Raw genomic sequence first — 7,500 nt, forward strand, 5'->3', positions numbered from 1 at the left:
CAGCCTTGCTTTGGTTTTCACAGAAAAAAGAGAATTGTGCACCGTTCCTGGTGGCACTGCAATGCCAGGTCAATGCAAGGAGTGAAGAGAGCAAGCCCCAGTTTTCACCTCCCAATGCTCAAAAATGCATTTAATATTTAATCCCCATATAGAGGACATATCAGATATTACACTGATAAGAACAGATACTACACTTGATCTTAGCCAAAAGGCCGAGAAGCGATGGCCCACAAGTGTCTGGGGCCAACTCAAGATCTTGGCACACAAGTTTCTTGTTGTGGTGCCATGTTTTTTAAGTGCGTATAACAAAGGCTGCTGCTGATCTCCGCCCCAAGGTGATCTAAGTGCACCTCTGAGCCTTGACGGACAGCTGCTTGACATTTGACACACTCAAAGGGCGCGGCCATACAGCAAAGCCCACCAAAAACAACTTAAACTCTTGAACGTTCGAAAGGCTGACTTTTGAGCTCCTCCACGAGCAGGGGGCCTTGCCTAGTCTATAAAAGGAGTCTGTGTCCCCAGCCCGTCGGCTTACGGCCATACCACCCTGAGCACGCCCGATCTCGTCTGATCTCGGAAGCTAAGCAGGGTCGGGCCTGGTTAGTACTTGGATGGGAGACCGCCTGGGAATACCAGGTGCTGTAAGCTTTTACACTGCTGCTTCCTTACAAGAAACATGGGCTTGCAATTACGTTGACGCACGGGCACACGTTAACGTCCTTCTAGTTTCAGCCTTGGATGTTGCTCTGCAAGCACGTGAGAAGCTTGGAGATGGGCAGCAGCTTACCCATCTCGATGTAGCTTCCTAATACTGGAATATAGTGTAGCAGGTAGTGGAGATAAAGGCTCAAGTGCAGTGTGTTCGAAAGGCTGACTTTTGAGCTCCTCCACGAGCAGGGGGCCTTGCCTAGTCTATAAAAGGAGTCTGTGTCCCCAGCCCGTCGGCTTACGGCCATACCACCCTGAGCACGCCCGATCTCGTCTGATCTCGGAAGCTAAGCAGGGTCGGGCCTGGTTAGTACTTGGATGGGAGACCGCCTGGGAATACCAGGTGCTGTAAGCTTTTACACTGCTGCTTCCTTACAAGAAACATGGGCTTTCAATTACGTTGACGCACGGGCACGGGCACAGGCACACGTTAACGTCCTTCTAGTTCCAGCCTTGCTTTGGTTTTCACAGAAAAAAGAGAGTGGTGCACCGTTCCTGGTGGCACTGCAATGCCAGGTCAATGCAAGGAGTGAAGAGAGCAAGCCCCAGTTTTCACCTCCCAATGCTCAAAAATGCATTTAATATTTAATCCCCATATAGAGGACATATCAGATATTAAACTGATAAGAACAGATACTACACTTGATCTTAGCCAAAAGGCCGAGAAGCGATGGCCCACAAGTGTCTGGGGCCAACTCAAGATCTTGGCACACAAGTTTCTTGTTGTGGTGCCATGTTTTTTAAGTGCGCATAACAAAGGCTGCTGCTGATCTCCGCCCCAAGGTGATCTAAGTGCACCTCTGAGCCTTGACGGACAGCTGCTTGACATTTGACACACTCAAAGGGCGCGGCCATACAGCAAAGCCCACCAAAAACAACTTAAACTCTTGAACGTTCGAAAGGCTGACTTTTGAGCTCCTCCACGAGCAGGGGGCCTTGCCTAGTCTATAAAAGGAGTCTGTGTCCCCAGCCCGTCAGCTTACGGCCATACCACCCTGAGCACGCCCGATCTCGTCTGATCTCGGAAGCTAAGCAGGGTCGGGCCTGGTTAGTACTTGGATGGGAGACCGCCTGGGAATACCAGGTGCTGTAAGCTTTTACACTGCTGCTTCCTTACAAGAAACATGGGCTTGCAATTACGTTGACGCACGGGCACACGTTAACGTCCTTCTAGTTTCAGCCTTGGATGTTGCTCTGCAAGCACGTGAGAAGCTTGGAGATGGGCAGCAGCTTACCCATCTCGATGTAGCTTCCTAATACTGGAATATAGTGTAGCAGGTAGTGGAGATAAAGGCTCAAGTGCAGTGTGTTCGAAAGGCTGACTTTTGAGCTCCTCCACGAGCAGGGGGCCTTGCCTAGTCTATAAAAGGAGTCTGTGTCCCCAGCCCGTCGGCTTACGGCCATACCACCCTGAGCACGCCCGATCTCGTCTGATCTCGGAAGCTAAGCAGGGTCGGGCCTGGTTAGTACTTGGATGGGAGACCGCCTGGGAATACCAGGTGCTGTAAGCTTTTACACTGCTGCTTCCTTACAAGAAACATGGGCTTTCAATTACGTTGACGCACGGGCACGGGCACAGGCACACGTTAACGTCCTTCTAGTTCCAGCCTTGCTTTGGTTTTCACAGAAAAAAGAGAGTGGTGCACCGTTCCTGGTGGCACTGCAATGCCAGGTCAATGCAAGGAGTGAAGAGAGCAAGCCCCAGTTTTCACCTCCCAATGCTCAAAAATGCATTTAATATTTAATCCCCATATAGAGGACATATCAGGTATTAAACTGATAAGAACAGTTACTACACTTGATCTTAGCCAAAAGGCCGAGAAGCGATGGCCCACAAGTGTCTGGGGCCAACTCAAGATCTTGGCACACAAGTTTCTTGTTGTGGTGCCATGTTTTTTAAGTGCGCATAACAAAGGCTGCTGCTGATCTCCGCCCCAAGGTGATCTAAGTGCACCTCTGAGCCTTGACAGACAGCTGCTTGACATTTGACACACTCAAAGGGCGCGGCCATACAGCAAAGCCCACCAAAAACAACTTAAACTCTTGAACGTTCGAAAGGCTGACTTTTGAGCTCCTCCACGAGCAGGGGGCCTTGCCTAGTCTATAAAAGGAGTCCGTGTCCCCAGCCCGTCATCTTACGGCCATACCACCCTGAGCACGCCCGATCTCTTCTGATCTCGGAAGCTAAGCAGGGTCGGGCCTGGTTAGTACTTGGATGGGAGACAGCCTGGGAATACCAGGTGCTGTAAGCTTTTACACTGCTGCTTCCTTACAAGAAACATGGGCTTGCAATTACGTTGACGCACGGGCACACGTTAACGTCCTTCTAGTTTCAGCCTTGGATGTTGCTCTGCAAGCACGTGAGAAGCTTGGAGATGGGCAGCAGCTTACCCATCTCGATGTAGCTTCCTAATACTGGAATATAGTGTAGCAGGTAGTGGAGATAAAGGCTCAAGTGCAGTGTGTTCGAAAGGCTGACTTTTGAGCTCCTCCACGAGCAGGGGGCCTTGCCTAGTCTATAAAAGGAGTCTGTGTCCCCAGCCCGTCGGCTTACGGCCATACCACCCTGAGCACGCCCGATCTCGTCTGATCTCGGAAGCTAAGCAGGGTCGGGCCTGGTTAGTACTTGGATGGGAGACCGCCTGGGAATACCAGGTGCTGTAAGCTTTTACACTGCTGCTTCCTTACAAGAAACATGGGCTTGCAATTACGTTGACGCACGGGCACGGGCACAGGCACACGTTAACGTCCTTCTAGTTCCAGCCTTGCTTTGGTTTTCACAGAAAAAAGAGAATTGTGCACCGTTCCTGGTGGCACTGCAATGCCAGGTCAATGCAAGGAGTGAAGAGAGCAAGCCCCAGTTTTCACCTCCCAATGCTCAAAAATGCATTTAATATTTAATCCCCATATAGAGGACATATCAGATATTAAACTGATAAGAACAGATACTACACTTGATCTTAGCCAAAAGGCCGAGAAGCGATGGCCCACAAGTGTCTGGGGCCAACTCAAGATCTTGGCACACAAGTTTCTTGTTGTGGTGCCATGTTTTTTAAGTGCGCATAACAAAGGCTGCTGCTGATCTCCGCCCCAAGGTGATCTAAGTGCACCTCTTAGCCTTAACGGACAGCTGCTTGACATTTGACACACTCAAAGGGCGCGGCCATACAGCAAAGCCCACCAAAAACAACTTAAACTCTTGAACGTTCGAAAGGCTGACTTTTGAGCTCCTCCACGAGCAGGGGGCCTTGCCTAGTCTATAAAAGGAGTCTGTGTCCCCAGCCCGTCAGCTTACGGCCATACCACCCTGAGCACGCCCGATCTCGTCTGATCTCGGAAGCTAAGCAGGGTCGGGCCTGGTTAGTACTTGGATGGGAGACCGCCTGGGAATACCAGGTGCTGTAAGCTTTTACACTGCTGCTTCCTTACAAGAAACATGGGCTTGCAATTACGTTGACGCACGGGCACACGTTAACGTCCTTCTAGTTTCAGCCTTGGATGTTGCTCTGCAAGCACGTGAGAAGCTTGGAGATGGGCAGCAGCTTACCCATCTCGATGTAGCTTCCTAATACTGGAATATAGTGTAGCAGGTAGTGGAGATAAAGGCTCAAGTGCAGTGTGTTCGAAAGGCTGACTTTTGAGCTCCTCCACGAGCAGGGGGCCTTGCCTAGTCTATAAAAGGAGTCTGTGTCCCCAGCCCGTCGGCTTACGGCCATACCACCCTGAGCACGCCCGATCTCGTCTGATCTCGGAAGCTAAGCAGGGTCGGGCCTGGTTAGTACTTGGATGGGAGACCGCCTGGGAATACCAGGTGCTGTAAGCTTTTACACTGCTGCTTCCTTACAAGAAACATGGGCTTTCAATTACGTTGACGCACGGGCACGGGCACAGGCACACGTTAACGTCCTTCTAGTTCCAGCCTTGCTTTGGTTTTCACAGAAAAAAGAGAGTGGTGCACCGTTCCTGGTGGCACTGCAATGCCAGGTCAATGCAAGGAGTGAAGAGAGCAAGCCCCAGTTTTCACCTCCCAATGCTCAAAAATGCATTTAATATTTAATCCCCATATAGAGGACATATCAGATATTAAACTGATAAGAACAGATACTACACTTGATCTTAGCCAAAAGGCCGAGAAGCGATGGCCCACAAGTGTCTGGGGCCAACTCAAGATCTTGGCACACAAGTTTCTTGTTGTGGTGCCATGTTTTTTAAGTGCGCATAACAAAGGCTGCTGCTGATCTCCGCCCCAAGGTGATCTAAGTGCACCTCTGAGCCTTGACGGACAGCTGCTTGACATTTGACACACTCAAAGGGCGCGGCCATACAGCAAAGCCCACCAAAAACAACTTAAACTCTTGAACGTTCGAAAGGCTGACTTTTGAGCTCCTCCACGAGCAGGGGGCCTTGCCTAGTCTATAAAAGGAGTCTGTGTCCCCAGCCCGTCAGCTTACGGCCATGCCACCCTGAGCACGCCCGATCTCGTCTGATCTCGGAAGCTAAGCAGGGTCGGGCCTGGTTAGTACTTGGATGGGAGACCGCCTGGGAATACCAGGTGCTGTAAGCTTTTACACTGCTGCTTCCTTACAAGAAACATGGGCTTGCAATTACGTTGACGCACGGGCACACGTTAACGTCCTTCTAGTTTCAGCCTTGGATGTTGCTCTGCAAGCACGTGAGAAGCTTGGAGATGGGCAGCAGCTTACCCATCTCGATGTAGCTTCCTAATACTGGAATATAGTGTAGCAGGTAGTGGAGATAAAGGCTCAAGTGCAGTGTGTTCGAAAGGCTGACTTTTGAGCTCCTCCACGAGCAGGGGGCCTTGCCTAGTCTATAAAAGGAGTCTGTGTCCCCAGCCCGTCGGCTTACGGCCATACCACCCTGAGCACGCCCGATCTCGTCTGATCTCGGAAGCTAAGCAGGGTCGGGCCTGGTTAGTACTTGGATGGGAGACCGCCTGGGAATACCAGGTGCTGTAAGCTTTTACACTGCTGCTTCCTTACAAGAAACATGGGCTTTCAATTACGTTGACGCACGGGCACGGGCACGGGCACACGTTAACGTCCTTCTAGTTCCAGCCTTGCTTTGGTTTTCACAGAAAAAAGAGAGTGGTGCACCGTTCCTGGTGGCACTGCAATGCCAGGTCAATGCAAGGAGTGAAGAGAGCAAGCCCCAGTTTTCACCTCCCAATGCTCAAAAATGCATTTAATATTTAATCCCCATATAGAGGACATATCAGATATTAAACTGATAAGAACAGATACTATACTTGATCTTAGCCAAAAGGCCGAGAAGCGATGGCCCACAAGTGTCTGGGGCCAACTCAAGATCTTGGCACACAAGTTTCTTGTTGTGGTGCCATGTTTTTTAAGTGCGCATAACAAAGGCTGCTGCTGATCTCCGCCCCAAGGTGATCTAAGTGCACCTCTGAGCCTTGACAGACAGCTGCTTGACATTTGACACACTCAAAGGGCGCGGCCATACAGCAAAGCCCACCAAAAACAACTTAAACTCTTGAACGTTCGAAAGGCTGACTTTTGAGCTCCTCCACGAGCAGGGGGCCTTGCCTAGTCTATAAAAGGAGTCCGTGTCCCCAGCCCGTCATCTTACGGCCATACCACCCTGAGCACGCCCGATCTCTTCTGATCTCGGAAGCTAAGCAGGGTCGGGCCTGGTTAGTACTTGGATGGGAGACAGCCTGGGAATACCAGGTGCTGTAAGCTTTTACACTGCTGCTTCCTTACAAGAAACATGGGCTTGCAATTACGTTGACGCACGGGCACACGTTAACGTCCTTCTAGTTTCAGCCTTGGATGTTGCTCTGCAAGCACGTGAGAAGCTTGGAGATGGGCAGCAGCTTACCCATCTCGATGTAGCTTCCTAATACTGGAATATAGTGTAGCAGGTAGTGGAGATAAAGGCTCAAGTGCAGTGTGTTCGAAAGGCTGACTTTTGAGCTCCTCCACGAGCAGGGGGCCTTGCCTAGTCTATAAAAGGAGTCTGTGTCCCCAGCCCGTCGGCTTACGGCCATACCACCCTGAGCACGCCCGATCTCGTCTGATCTCGGAAGCTAAGCAGGGTCGGGCCTGGTTAGTACTTGGATGAGAGACCGCCTGGGAATACCAGGTGCTGTAAGCTTTTACACTGCTGCTTCCTTACAAGAAACATGGGCTTGCAATTACGTTGACGCACGGGCACGGGCACAGGCACACGTTAACGTCCTTCTAGTTCCAGCCTTGCTTTGGTTTTCACAGAAAAAAGAGAATTGTGCACCGTTCCTGGTGGCACTGCAATGCCAGGTCAATGCAAGGAGTGAAGAGAGCAAGCCCCAGTTTTCACCTCCCAATGCTCAAAAATGCATTTAATATTTAATCCCCATATAGAGGACATATCAGATATTAAACTGATAAGAACAGATACTACACTTGATCTTAGCCAAAAGGCCGAGAAGCGATGGCCCACAAGTGTCTGGGGCCAACTCAAGATCTTGGCACACAAGTTTCTTGTTGTGGTGCCATGTTTTTTAAGTGCGCATAACAAAGGCTGCTGCTGATCTCCGCCCCAAGGTGATCTAAGTGCACCTCTGAGCCTTGACAGACAGCTGCTTGACATTTGACACACTCAAAGGGCGCGGCCATACAGCAAAGCCCACCAAAAACAACTTAAACTCTTGAACGTTCGAAAGGCTGACTTTTGAGCTCCTCCACGAGCAGGGGGCCTTGCCTAGTCTATAAAAGGAGTCCGTGTCCCCAGCCCGTCATCTTACGGCCATACCACCCTGAGCACGCCCGATCT

General features: G+C 50.7%; 20 non-coding genes across 20 annotated transcripts in view; 13 read left to right on the forward strand and 7 right to left on the reverse strand.

Annotated features, from left to right (window-relative positions):
• Positions 1-31: 31 nt before the first annotated feature.
• LOC131450422 (U2 spliceosomal RNA) lies at positions 32-224 on the reverse strand. The gene has a single exon (XR_009235332.1). It is a non-coding gene; the product is annotated as a U2 spliceosomal RNA (small nuclear RNA).
• Positions 225-529: 305 nt separating this feature from the next.
• On the forward strand, positions 530-648 carry LOC131450431 (5S ribosomal RNA). Its single transcript, XR_009235340.1, has one exon. It is a non-coding gene; the product is annotated as a 5S ribosomal RNA (ribosomal RNA).
• A 296-nt stretch (positions 649-944) lies between these two features.
• Positions 945-1,063, forward strand: LOC131450435 (5S ribosomal RNA). Its single transcript, XR_009235344.1, has one exon. It is a non-coding gene; the product is annotated as a 5S ribosomal RNA (ribosomal RNA).
• Positions 1,064-1,187: 124 nt separating this feature from the next.
• Positions 1,188-1,380, reverse strand: LOC131450411 (U2 spliceosomal RNA). Its single transcript, XR_009235321.1, has one exon. It is a non-coding gene; the product is annotated as a U2 spliceosomal RNA (small nuclear RNA).
• A 305-nt stretch (positions 1,381-1,685) lies between these two features.
• LOC131450436 (5S ribosomal RNA) lies at positions 1,686-1,804 on the forward strand. The gene has a single exon (XR_009235345.1). It is a non-coding gene; the product is annotated as a 5S ribosomal RNA (ribosomal RNA).
• Positions 1,805-2,100: 296 nt separating this feature from the next.
• LOC131450437 (5S ribosomal RNA) lies at positions 2,101-2,219 on the forward strand. Its single transcript, XR_009235346.1, has one exon. It is a non-coding gene; the product is annotated as a 5S ribosomal RNA (ribosomal RNA).
• Positions 2,220-2,343: 124 nt separating this feature from the next.
• On the reverse strand, positions 2,344-2,536 carry LOC131450430 (U2 spliceosomal RNA). The gene has a single exon (XR_009235339.1). It is a non-coding gene; the product is annotated as a U2 spliceosomal RNA (small nuclear RNA).
• A 305-nt stretch (positions 2,537-2,841) lies between these two features.
• Positions 2,842-2,960, forward strand: LOC131450475 (5S ribosomal RNA). Its single transcript, XR_009235382.1, has one exon. It is a non-coding gene; the product is annotated as a 5S ribosomal RNA (ribosomal RNA).
• A 296-nt stretch (positions 2,961-3,256) lies between these two features.
• LOC131450438 (5S ribosomal RNA) lies at positions 3,257-3,375 on the forward strand. The gene has a single exon (XR_009235347.1). It is a non-coding gene; the product is annotated as a 5S ribosomal RNA (ribosomal RNA).
• Positions 3,376-3,499: 124 nt separating this feature from the next.
• LOC131450415 (U2 spliceosomal RNA) lies at positions 3,500-3,692 on the reverse strand. Its single transcript, XR_009235325.1, has one exon. It is a non-coding gene; the product is annotated as a U2 spliceosomal RNA (small nuclear RNA).
• A 305-nt stretch (positions 3,693-3,997) lies between these two features.
• Positions 3,998-4,116, forward strand: LOC131450440 (5S ribosomal RNA). The gene has a single exon (XR_009235348.1). It is a non-coding gene; the product is annotated as a 5S ribosomal RNA (ribosomal RNA).
• A 296-nt stretch (positions 4,117-4,412) lies between these two features.
• Positions 4,413-4,531, forward strand: LOC131450441 (5S ribosomal RNA). The gene has a single exon (XR_009235349.1). It is a non-coding gene; the product is annotated as a 5S ribosomal RNA (ribosomal RNA).
• A 124-nt stretch (positions 4,532-4,655) lies between these two features.
• On the reverse strand, positions 4,656-4,848 carry LOC131450412 (U2 spliceosomal RNA). Its single transcript, XR_009235322.1, has one exon. It is a non-coding gene; the product is annotated as a U2 spliceosomal RNA (small nuclear RNA).
• Positions 4,849-5,153: 305 nt separating this feature from the next.
• Positions 5,154-5,272, forward strand: LOC131450452 (5S ribosomal RNA). The gene has a single exon (XR_009235360.1). It is a non-coding gene; the product is annotated as a 5S ribosomal RNA (ribosomal RNA).
• Positions 5,273-5,568: 296 nt separating this feature from the next.
• LOC131450442 (5S ribosomal RNA) lies at positions 5,569-5,687 on the forward strand. The gene has a single exon (XR_009235350.1). It is a non-coding gene; the product is annotated as a 5S ribosomal RNA (ribosomal RNA).
• Positions 5,688-5,811: 124 nt separating this feature from the next.
• Positions 5,812-6,004, reverse strand: LOC131450427 (U2 spliceosomal RNA). Its single transcript, XR_009235336.1, has one exon. It is a non-coding gene; the product is annotated as a U2 spliceosomal RNA (small nuclear RNA).
• A 305-nt stretch (positions 6,005-6,309) lies between these two features.
• Positions 6,310-6,428, forward strand: LOC131450476 (5S ribosomal RNA). The gene has a single exon (XR_009235383.1). It is a non-coding gene; the product is annotated as a 5S ribosomal RNA (ribosomal RNA).
• Positions 6,429-6,724: 296 nt separating this feature from the next.
• LOC131450462 (5S ribosomal RNA) lies at positions 6,725-6,843 on the forward strand. Its single transcript, XR_009235369.1, has one exon. It is a non-coding gene; the product is annotated as a 5S ribosomal RNA (ribosomal RNA).
• A 124-nt stretch (positions 6,844-6,967) lies between these two features.
• Positions 6,968-7,160, reverse strand: LOC131450416 (U2 spliceosomal RNA). The gene has a single exon (XR_009235326.1). It is a non-coding gene; the product is annotated as a U2 spliceosomal RNA (small nuclear RNA).
• Positions 7,161-7,465: 305 nt separating this feature from the next.
• Positions 7,466-7,500, forward strand: part of LOC131450478 (5S ribosomal RNA) — a 119-nt gene continuing 84 nt past the window's right edge. The window contains exon 1 of the ribosomal RNA XR_009235385.1: positions 7,466-7,500. This exon is cut by the window's right edge and continues 84 nt beyond it. This is a non-coding gene — a ribosomal RNA (5S ribosomal RNA).

This window comes from Solea solea, unplaced genomic scaffold (assembly GCF_958295425.1).
Source record: "Solea solea unplaced genomic scaffold, fSolSol10.1 scaffold_144, whole genome shotgun sequence".
Taxonomy (NCBI): Eukaryota; Metazoa; Chordata; class Actinopteri; order Pleuronectiformes; family Soleidae; genus Solea; species Solea solea.